The sequence below is a fragment of the Cornus florida genome, unplaced genomic scaffold (genome assembly GCF_030987335.1).
Source record: "Cornus florida cultivar Cherokee Brave unplaced genomic scaffold, ASM3098733v1 CherokeeBrave_3.0.0_Hap2_Chr04, whole genome shotgun sequence".
In the NCBI taxonomy this organism is placed as follows: domain Eukaryota; kingdom Viridiplantae; phylum Streptophyta; class Magnoliopsida; order Cornales; family Cornaceae; genus Cornus; species Cornus florida.
This window is the reverse complement of record NW_026775574.1, coordinates 18,992,634-19,004,197: the sequence shown is the minus strand read 5'-3', so window position 1 is coordinate 19,004,197 and position 11,564 is coordinate 18,992,634. Positions and strand designations below refer to the sequence as shown.

At 33.2% G+C, this 11,564-nt stretch overlaps 1 long non-coding RNA gene across 3 annotated transcripts; it reads left to right on the top strand.

The window, feature by feature from the left end:
- Window positions 1–892: 892 nt before the first annotated feature.
- LOC132302919 (uncharacterized) lies at window positions 893–4,526 on the top strand. Of its 3 annotated transcripts, none has more exons than XR_009480986.1 (6): window positions 893–1,029; window positions 1,173–1,294; window positions 2,365–2,581; window positions 3,128–3,203; window positions 3,432–3,547; window positions 4,157–4,526. It is a non-coding gene; the product is annotated as an uncharacterized LOC132302919 (long non-coding RNA). The 3 variants fall into 3 exon arrangements; XR_009480987.1 differs by having other exon boundaries at window positions 3,118–3,203; XR_009480985.1 differs by having other exon boundaries at window positions 3,083–3,203.
- The last annotated feature ends 7,038 nt before the right edge of the window (window positions 4,527–11,564 follow it).

Sequence of the window (11,564 nt, the reverse complement as noted above, 5' to 3'; positions counted from 1 at the left end):
GTAGGAATGTTAGAAACTTGAGAAGGTTAATGAGATGAAAATTGAGATTATTCGCCCACAAATTGAGATTCATCTCCAAAAAATAAGAAGGGATCAAAATTATCATTTGATTAGTTAATTGGGAGTTGTACACTACACCATATTAGAGTTTTACCAGCGCTCTTTAAAAGAGCACTGGTATAGGTGCAATCGTACCAACGATTTGTTAAAAAGCGCTAGTATAGGTGTAATGGTACCAACGCTTTTTTAAAGAGTGCTGGTATAGGTGCAATCATACCAGCGCTCTTTTAAAAAGCACTGGTATAGGTAAACTAATACCAGTGCTTTAAAAAAAGAGCACCGGTAAGTGTGAAATTTAATGCTGGAAAAATTGGCGCTTTAACATTATTTCACTTTTTTATTTTTTTTATTTTTTTTATTTTCCATTTATTTCTAACCTTATCTCATCCGAGCCCTAGGTTTCTCTTCAGCCTCCCATTCGCCTCCATCTTTATTCTCGGTCTTAACTCTGAACTTGCCCCCTCTCCTTTTCTCTGCAACTCCCCAATCGCCTCCATCTCTATTCTCGTTCTCAACTCTGAACTTGCCCCCCCCCCCCCCCCTTCTCTCTCTACAACTACTAACTAGAAAATCTATAAGAATCAGAAGTTCAAAACCCATATATTTCAGTTTATCTATCTGTCTGCAAGAATCAAAAGTTCAAAACCTATTCCATAATCAAAACCCATATCTGATATGCCAGATTGTTTAAAAAATCAAAACCCATATCTTTTAGTTTTCATCGCTTGCTGTTCCAGTTTGGGTTCGCCATTCACAAGCTTCAGCCGCTGTCTCTCAACAATCTTTCCCCCCTCTCTTTCTGCAACTGCTAACTTGTATGTATGGGTTTTGTTTGTTTGTTTTTTTTTTTTTTTTTTCTAAATTAATTAATCACTGGCTTGTTGTGATAGAAAAACATGAGGAAGACGACACTGCCAGGGACCAGATCATCGATAGTTACATCAAAACCCAAGCTATGGTTGTTGGAAGGTTTGGATTAACATTTTATTTTTTTAAGTAATTTTCTTATAATTTGATTAAGGCTGCTCCCCCCTTTGATTGATGAGAGATGTAAAGGAAGTTACAGAAAATTGCCCAAGTCAGATTGTGATATATGTGTGTTCTATTTGTAGAGTGAGTGCTCCGCGGTATCGGATGTTGCCAACGCAGACAAATTTGAATATGCCTCCACTTCCTTCCAATATGACGGAAAAGGTTCTTCCAGTTGCAGCAACACAATCAAAGACCAATGGGGGTGAGAATTTTGAGTTCCTCAAACTATTTATGTGCTTCAAATTTTGTATTCTGAATTTGTAAAGGAAGTAAAACTTTGGATCATATATACGTATATGTACATATATTGTTTTGATATGCACAGGAATTTTAGGAAAAAATTGTTTTGATTTTGAATCTGTAAAACTTTGGATTTCTAATTGTGTATATAATATTATCCTTTTTAACATTTTGTGTTAATTTATCATGTTTATTCCTTTAATGTATTAAGGGTTTTTATTCAGAACCATGCTCTACTGTGGTGTTATAATTTCTAAATCAGAAGTTATCAAGTTCTTTTAACAGAAATTTTCTTATTTTTTGTGCTTGGGAGTGGTTCTTGTATTACCTACAAAATAAGTAGTTCATTTAATTTTCAGGAAGAAATTAAAGTCACTTTATTTTTCTCTTTGTCAACAGAAAACTATAGCCATCTCAAATTGAACCAAATTCGACATTCTGTTGAAGAAAGCCACGCTTATGTAAATTAGCAGTTTTATGAAGAATTAATGGCCAACTGAGAGTTGATTGTGCATGTGGAAAATTAAAATGTTATGTTTCTTATGCATTGTGATAAAATGTTTTGTTTCTTGTGCTGATATGCTTGAGACATTTATAATGAAATTTTGATTTTTCCGTTGCCAGTTGCTGTTATATGTAAAAGCATTTTCTTATCAAGTTTCAGATTTTTTGGTTGTAATTTCATTTTTTTCCCCTTTCATGTTACAGTTTCTTTGGAGGTGACGGTTTCAAATTGAGGTCATTGGTTACTTACTAGGGTTTGAACACCAGATCAAGTCCATTAGTGATTAAAAGGATTTGCATTTTTCTTATAGTGTTTAGAGGTTTCAAGTGTCTCGTGGCTTATGGGGTACACTAGTACTATATTCTGCTATCATTTGTTTGAAAGAAGGATAGACCATTAAATTGAATGCGACTAATTTTAGACCTTTGATTGATTTGCTGCACCTTTTTTGCTCTTTTTTTTTTTTTTTTTCTCTAATTGTACATTTTCTTGCAACAACACTATGTTATTCCTAATTTTGTGCACAGGTGAATGATGGGAGGAGCATCGATCCATCTGAGCTGCAAGAGAAGTTGACCGACTTAGTCATCCGGACTTCAAGTTAGATCCCCTTTTAATTTTTGTTTCTCTGATGTTTTTGTTTTCAAACTAGAATGGGGGCTTTGAGTTGGATTTTGAAGTGTGAACTTGTGGTGCTTATGGGGGCTACTTTCTACTCTTGGGAAGTTTGTTGTCTATATTTTTGTAAGTCTTCCTTCCTTGCATTCCAGATAGTAATTAAGATAGTGTAGTGACTGTTCTTGTACACAGGAAAATTATTTCATGTTAGGATTGTTGATTGAGACAACATGCATTAATTCTATCTTTCATGTGTTTTTCTATTTCTCCAGTGTTATGACTCTTAGTTAAAACACATATTCCATTAAATTTTTGATTTGGCTCTATCTTATTATCCTTATTCCTTAATGATGTACAGATAGGAGCTATTGATATTTAATTTGCTCACCTTCTGTTCATGTAATATAAATCATATTGAACTTTTTTTTTGGCAGTTAACTGAGTAAACTATTTTGACAGCTACAAATTTTATTTCATTTTCCACAAATGACATCATCAATAATTTGCCTCTTCCATTTCTATTTTGATTCCCAGCTAGCTTAATTTCATTACCTTTTTTCCCTCTCCAAGCCAAAATATATGAACTTAATAGATTATTAATACAAAATTTTGCGTACTTACTGGCAGGGGATAGTCTTGGTTTTACATGTTATCTGTTTAAGTTTTTATCAGTGGAAGAAATCACTTTTCTGAAAAGTGTCTTCATCAAACGTCTCCTGACCTACCATTCCTTGTTCATCCACAACATGTAAGTGAATGAAAGCACTATTTGTCTTTATGTTCATATTTCCATCAAGTTTTTTTCTATTAACAACTTAATACTACTTATTCTATCTTGATTCATATTGTCCCTTTAAAGAATTCAGGAAAAAACTATAAAGAAAAAAAAAATGTTGCCTTAAAGTTACTGGTCATAAATGTGCATAGTAATGGTGGATTAATTTCGCATACAATCTGATAAGCTTGTGGGTGGCAGGTGAATCCATCCCACACTCGGCTCTGAACTTGGAGAGCTCTCACTGCATCACCATGATGGAAGCCGTTAACAACGGCAAGGATCTTCACGTCTCTGTCACCATGCCTTCCATTGAGGTACTTAATTTGCTCAACTAAATTGATCTGTTCTTGGAAACATTGATCTGTTCTTGGATATAAAATAGAGGGCAATGGATATAATATACATATGGTGTTTGTCAGTAATAGATTTGGATTCTTCCTTTGTTCATTTAAGAGGGAAATAACAACTTACAAGGAATATGGGCCATCCAACATGTCCAGTTAATTTAAATGGTGTAAAGAATCTATGCCTTCTGGTCTTCTGTGAATATATCAGATGGTAGCAAAAATATTTATTGTAGAGCTTTGTCTTCTCCAATCAATTTTAACTATAAAAAGAATCTTTGTTTCTTGTGACCATGCAATAGAAATAATAATAATAATAATAACTATTGCAGAGCTTTGTCTTCTTAGGGCCCATATCCCATTTTTTTTTTTTTTTTTTTTTTTTTTTTTTTTTTTTTTTTTTTTTTTTTCCCCCTCTTAATAATATGGTATTCAAATTTACAAAGATGGAAAATTTTGTGATGTTTGTCAATGAATTTGTTAGAAGGTTATGCACTAAGATAGAATCATGACTTATGAGTTGATATCAGTAAATTATGGCTTTTTACAACCTGCTAACCTACCATTTTGCATTTGTAGGTGAGGACAGTCTCAAGGGAGCAAGTAAAAGCACTAAGGAAAGCTATTGATGATGTAAGTTGCAATGGTTTACTTTGAATAGTTTCTCCATGCAAACTACATTTTCAGAGGCAACTTAAAGAAATGTTTTAGAGAGTTTGAAGTTGAAGCTAGAAAAAAGAAAGTTTGAAGATGGGGTCGTGGTTGTGCTTTTTGAATTTCCTTAGCTGATGTGAAAACTTCTAATACATTTTGATGGATTCTTTTGAGGAAACTTGTGGTTGTGTTCACTATTTTTGTGAAAAATTATTTTCATTGTGTATACTTCTTTTGTAAAAACTTGGTGTTCAGTACAGTATTATCTATTAGTAGACATGCAATTTGGATGGTATTTTCATATTTGCATATTAACTTGTAGTTGCCTAAATCCATTTGTATACATCTGGATGATAATTGTTTTTAATTATAAACATGTTTTATAAATAGGTTTCTTTAGGGGAAAAAAAAAAACCCAAAACAAAACAAAAAAATAAAAATAAAAAAAAAATATGAAAAAGAAAATAAATTGGTTATCACCAGCGCTCTTATAAAGTAAGAGCGCTGGTATAAACCAAAACAAAAAAAAAATAATAATAATAAATAAATAAAAATAAATTGGTAAATACCCTTTGCCATCGCTTTTTGAAAAAGCGCTGGTAAATACCTTATGCGAGCGCTTTTTAAGGCTTTTACCAGCATTTTTAAGCGCCGATAAAAGCCAAAACTGTTGTAGTGGTAGTTGTCATATGGGGGTGTAGGGTCCATGGAATTGAATTTGAGTAAAAAACATAAATAAGAGATTGAGAAAATGACTTAATGGTTGTAGTTGTAGGTTAAAGACTAGAGAAAATGGGTTGGATATGAGGTAAATAATAGTACGGGTTAATGTATTTATAGAGGAAAACTGTAAGCTTTTTTTTAAATATATATATATATATATATAAAATTATTTTTAAAAAAATAAATTCAAAAAATTGGTTTTTGTGCCAATATAACCGTTAAGGCACTATTTGGGTCAACCAAACAGTGCCTAAAATAGCTATATGTCTAAAGGAATATTTTTAAAACTAAATTTTTATAAAAAAAGCTCTTTTCTCTATTTTTTTAAAACTTTTTTTTTTGCCAAAAAAAGCCTTTAAGGCAATGTTTGTGTTAGCCAAATAGTGCCTTAATGACTCTTTGGTTCAATTATTTTGAGGGAAGAAAAAAAAAAAAAAAAGAGACCAAAACAAGTCAAGAATCTGTTTTCTTCCCCCCTTTTTTTTTTTTTTAAGCAAACAGAGCCTTAGGAACAGTGTTTTGGGCTAAAACACTATTCTGGGACAGAATAAAAAATTTAAAACAAAACTTTTTTAAACCATGCAGGCCTGTGCCTCACCAAGAGAAAAACGCGTGTGGGGCCCAAATTTTGGCAACGCCATTGGAGGCATCCAATAGCGAAACTACCCAAAATCACCTTTTCTGGGTCGCGTTGGAGCTGTTCCAAGTCTTTCAATTTTGTAGCAGAAATTTTTCTACTTTTCTTTTCTTTTCTTTCTTCTAAAATTAACTTTTTGTTAAAAAAAAAAACAAATTTTCAAAATTTTGTTTTGTTGATAGTTTCTTTAAAATGGTTACTACAAACCAAGTTAGAAATGATATGAATACAAAATACTATGTAAATTAATTTTTATTTTTTCAAAAGTTTTGAACAAACTTTTTGGCAAAACTGAACTAAACATGTCTTTGATTTTTTTCACTACATGTTCTCTTTTTTATTCTTTTAACCTTTATCGTCTCTTTATATTCTTTCTTCCCTTCATTCAAAGCAAATAATGGAGTATTTAATAATTAGATACTTTCATACAATTACTTGTAAACTTTTACTAATTTTTATACATGATTTATGTTATTCTGTCCGTCCCGTTCCAAAAGAGACATCCACTTTGAGAATTGTGAGTTACAATACTTTAGAAACTGTGAGTCACAGTTTCCAAAGTAGACATGGGAATCATGTATGGTACCAAATGGAAAAATGAAAAGTACTTTCTCTTAAGCCACATAGGCTTTGAGTTCAATTTATCAAAAATTGAGTTTAATGCTGTGAGTGTTTGAAATGTTAGGTTCCTATTGTAGAGTTATGTTTTGTTAATAAATTCTTTGTTAGACAAAGACTCGAGCTATAATCCAAAACCTAATATGAAGCAACTCATAGAATTTAATTTTATGATTTCCCTTGTATTATCTTGACATTTTAAGTGCTACTTGATAAAAAAAAAATCATGTAATTATTATTATGATTATTATTTTGTAATAAAATTTATAAATTCCTTGCTTCTGTGGACATACCTCAATTAGAATTACCTCTATTTTGAGAAAAGGATAGAAATCTTTTAACCCACTATTAAATCTCTATATTCATTAATAAAATAAAATAAAAATTAGAATGAGTATAAACTTATACTAATAATATATAAGAAAATAAAACAATTTGAGACCTATCGTATTGGAAGCAATTTGGGAATCTTGTGATTGCTGGACGTTCTTCTTTTAACAAATTAAGTACGAATTATTGAGGTATGTTTGAATATATATACATATATATATGTGTGTGTGTGTGTGTGTAACAGACAGGTTGCTTCCAGCATGAAGCATAATTCTTGGTAGAGTAAACAGTACTTGTTATTGTTTTTTCCTTTTCGAAACTTCAAGCAAACGCGTCACTTATGATATTACCCTTAAGTAAGGGCTCAAATGCTCAACCCCCACTCAAAAAATGAAAGATATGATCGGAATCTATACGAGTAAACTAGATTATTTATAATGCATGTTTAAACAATAGTCATGATAGTAACATCCTTCTTGAAATTCCCCAAAGATAAACAGGGCTCAAAAGTCAGACCTAATTAGTGAAGAAAAAAGGGGAACTTCTGTTTAGGTACATAAAAAACCACAACAATAATCTATCAATTGATCATCACCAAACACCTTTTGATGAACCAGGTTTGCTGTTAATGGATTGAGGAAACAGAGTTGCAACATAACAATTCTAATTAACAATCAATTTTGCAGAATCATTTTGTGTGTGTGTGTGTGTGTCAGTGTGTGTTATAGTCTTATAGACTAGTAACTGTAAAGAAGAAAAGGCATAACTCAGATTTTTGAGCAACACTAGTGTCTTATCCTTGTTTGTTTGAAGTCTCTACACTGAGAGTGATCTTCTTCATTGATCTGTCCAGACACAATGGGTTATTGCAATGCTCACTCTCATTACTGTTGGAGAAGCAAAGTACGGTATTCGTAAGCTTAAGACATGTAGCCTAAGTGACCTGAAGGGCTTGATTGATTTCATGAATTGAATACACTCCGACACTTCAGGGCTGCTGAATAAGTGGAAGCAAAGCGGTGGCGGGAATTGCTGGGCATGGGAAGGCATTACATGCGATGACACAACCAGTAGAGCGACAGAGATCAATCTCCCAGGCTTATTTTCCATAGATGCTCGTCCTATCCAGAAGACTACTATGGAAGGCGAGTTATCTCCTTCACTGGCACTTCTCACGTCTCTCCAAGATCCCTGCAAGATTTGGAAGCCTCAAAAATCTTACACAACTACATCTGCATTCAAACCAATTTTCTGGTGCAATACCAGCAGAGATTGGTAACTTGACAGAATTGGTAAGTTTGGATCTTCATTGAAATTCTGTGAGTGGTCCAATACCAGCAGAGAGATATGTAACTTGCAGGCTCTGGAAATGATTGATCTTTCCCTCAACAATCTTGAGCTAGAGATCACATTTCCAACAAGCTTAATCTGCCCAAATGCCGCCCTTCAGCTAATTTTTTGGTAACTGTTTCTCCGGCTTTCGGACACCTTACCTCCCTCTCGTTTCTCTCTCCGGAAACCTCCTAGTCCTTGTAAGTCTTGAATACTGATTCTTTTGATCATATTATATTTATATATTATACACTTGTATGCACGTATGAATCTGTATCGAAAGCAGTTTTTCATTTTGAGAATAGCATCATAATGCATCACAATCAACCCAATCTAGAACTATTTCCCTATCTAGAACTGTTTCCCTTGTAATTCTAGGTTATGCCTAACCGATTAGGTCCTCGGAATTTTTCAGACGTTAGGAAATAAGTACCAAATTACACTTCAAACAGCACACCAAGAATCTGTCTGTGCTAGGAGAAGCCTTGCAGGAACCAGGATGTTCGAAAATATTTATTCAAGTGGAATGCAAACCAAAGAATGGACTGCCTACAAAAATCAGTTAAATATGTGCGAGCGCGCACACACGACACACAAGTACATATGCACACACTTCGCACAAATGAAAGTCAAAGAACTAGAAAAAAAGAGTGCCACGAAGTTTTCAATAGAAAAAATATACTTTCATTTAACATATTAATTTTGAGCCTTAGTGTATGTGCACAATTTAAATGGACTGTTGCCTGTTGTTTACCCTAAAATCGACCCGGCCGGAGATCTTAAATTGAATATGTCGCGGGCGTGCCAGAACCAATTATATGGTTCAATTGTGTATGATCAATTTGTAGTCTCTTTGAGAAATTTGACTCAGGCCATTATAGGAGAAAGAGAACAGGAAAACTCCTTCATGATTCTAATTGTCTTAGTTAAAAGGATTTTTCAGTGAATAATTATAGTAGAGTTTGAAGAGAATAGAAAGAGGGAGAAATAGATATAAAAAGAAAGATAGAGGAAGAGACAGAAAAAGATAGAGCGAGATATAGAGAATAGAAGAGATAGACTTAGAAGGAAAAAAGATAGAAAGAAATATAGAGAGAGAGATAGAGTGAAAGAGAAATAGTAAGGATGCTATTTCGGGAAAGAGCTTGAGAAAGCAAATAAAATAATATATTGATTGTGAGGGTGCTGGACCCTATCTCAGCATGCCTCCACAATTATTTATAGAAAAATAATACGTAAAACAAACTCCTATATGCAAGTATTTTACTTGCATTACAACTCTATCAAAACTAACAGTATATTTAAATTAAACTAACTTAAGAATAATGTAATACCCCTAATTTTAAAAGGATAGTCTCGGTATTTTAATTATTATTTTTTTTTCATTTTTGAGTGATTGGTTGCTTATTTGTTTATCATTGAATTGTTTAAATGTTGGATTTTAATTAACTGTATTGAATTGTTTAAATGTTGTATTTTAATTAACTGTATAGAATTGTTTAAATGTTGTATTTTAATTAATTATTTGCTTATTATTGAACTGCTTAAATATTTAAATTGTCTCAATGGTGTATTTTAATTAAATGAGTATTATTAATTACTTAGGGTTTTCTTTTAGGAGTTACGTAGTTGTAGCCGACATAGATTATAACTTAGGTTTTGTTCTATAGGCCGACTAGGATTTAATTAGCGTTCTGTCTCTAATTATACATGGACTAGGGTTTCAGTTAGAGTTAGGGTTGTATGTTTCTAAGCCTATAAATACACCATTACGTTTTAACTTAAGGTTTGGAAGAACATAACTTAGCAACATAAACCTAAAGTTTGATCATGTAGAGAGGGTTGAAAGAACAGAGACACAGTTAGGGTTACCAAGGAGGAAAACAGAGAGGACCAAGGAGGTGTTGTGGTGGATTAAACCAGAACAATAGGAGGCTTGACTGTATTCAGTAATTGCCGGAAACGTAGACACGACGCCAAGATTTCATAACTGAAATCACAAGCAAGTTCTTTTCTTTCTCTATCCCGTTGGCCTGTGTTCTGTGCACTTGGATAGGCTCTAGGGTTTTAATGGATCATTAACTGAATTGTGCATGTTTATTATATGTTAAATTGAATATTTGTATGCGTTGAATTAATTTGGTTGCGGTTCTTGCAAGTTTTGTTACAGTGTTTGATTTTTTTAAGTATGTTTAATCGGTAAGTGTTCTAAGGTTTTCAATAATGCAAACTGGTTTAAATAATGGACTGGGGTGATACTAGACACACTTAGGACTCTTAAGATCAGTTTTGGAAACCAACAGAATGGTAGGAATAGGCCAGAGAAGAAGCAGAAGGTCGGAAACAGAGTAGGAAACGGACAGAACTCTCAAAGAGGGAGAGAGCCGGCTCCAGGAGGTTGGGAGCCAGCTCCTCCCTTCACAAAGCTGACTCCAAGGGCTAGGGAGCTAGCTCCATGGTGTTTAGAGCCTGCTCTGTTGGTTAGAGAGTAGGCTCCCTTGTTTTGCTTTGTTTGGACGTGTTTCTAGAACAGCTTTGGCACTATTTTAGATGTGTTTAGGGTTCTAAATTGTTTCAAGGACTGGACTGAGAATTTTAAAAGTAATTTTAAGGGATTTTAGATCCACTAATTGCATAATTTGATCAATAGATCAAATAGAAGAATCAGTCTCAAAATAAGAAACTTTGCATGCTTAAACGGATAGGAAGGGTTAAATTGTTTAATTTGGTTTTAACAATTTAATGGATTGTAGCATGGATTTTAATCATGTTATTATGCTATATTAGGACCCGTCAAGCATAAATTATCTCTATATGCTAATGGTTCTCATAGTGTGGATGTTTTAAGTAATATCGCACATTGTTAACGGATATAACGTATGTAGTTGCTTAAAACTTATTTTAGCATCTTAAATGATTGGAGTATGGCTTTTAAATTTATTTTGGAGGCATAACAGGATTTCATACATATTAGACTTTATTTTTGTCTCTTGGATTTTAATTCAAGAATTATTAAAATATATTTTGTCAATTACATGAGATTATGTGTTGGATCGTAACTACTGAATTCTTATATTAAATTCTGTCAATTATCTAGAATTATGTATTGGATTATAATTACAGAATTCTTATATTAAATTCTGTCAATTATCTGGATTTGTGTGTTGGACTATAATTGCTGAATTGGTACACTAAATTCTGTCAATTATATGGATGTTGTGGATCGTATGCACCGGTATGGGACGGTGGCATACTAGGATGGTTTAGCTCAAAATGCTAAAACCTACCTTATTGGGATAAGGGAATGGATTGTAAACAAACTAAATCCTACTTATGTTTAGGTCAGATCAATTGAGTAAGTTGAGTGACCATCTGGATTAACTGTTGGTTGTAGTTCAGTCATATCAACTGAATAAGTTAAGTGAATAACTGGATTATGAATCGTATATCAGTTCAATGAACAATTGAGTGACATAGTATGGTTTTGGACAGACTTTAGATATATGATTATGGTACCACGGTGTGAGCTTGAGTCTTATAGTCGATGGTTAGGGCGCGTATATGCAGTGGATGCGTAGCTGGCTATGATAGGTTAAGGTGTACCTTGTTAGGTCTAAGTACTCATGCCCACCCTTGGGTGCATTTTTGCATGTTACCTTCTATTCAGGTTGAGACCCCTTCGTAGTCCAGTGA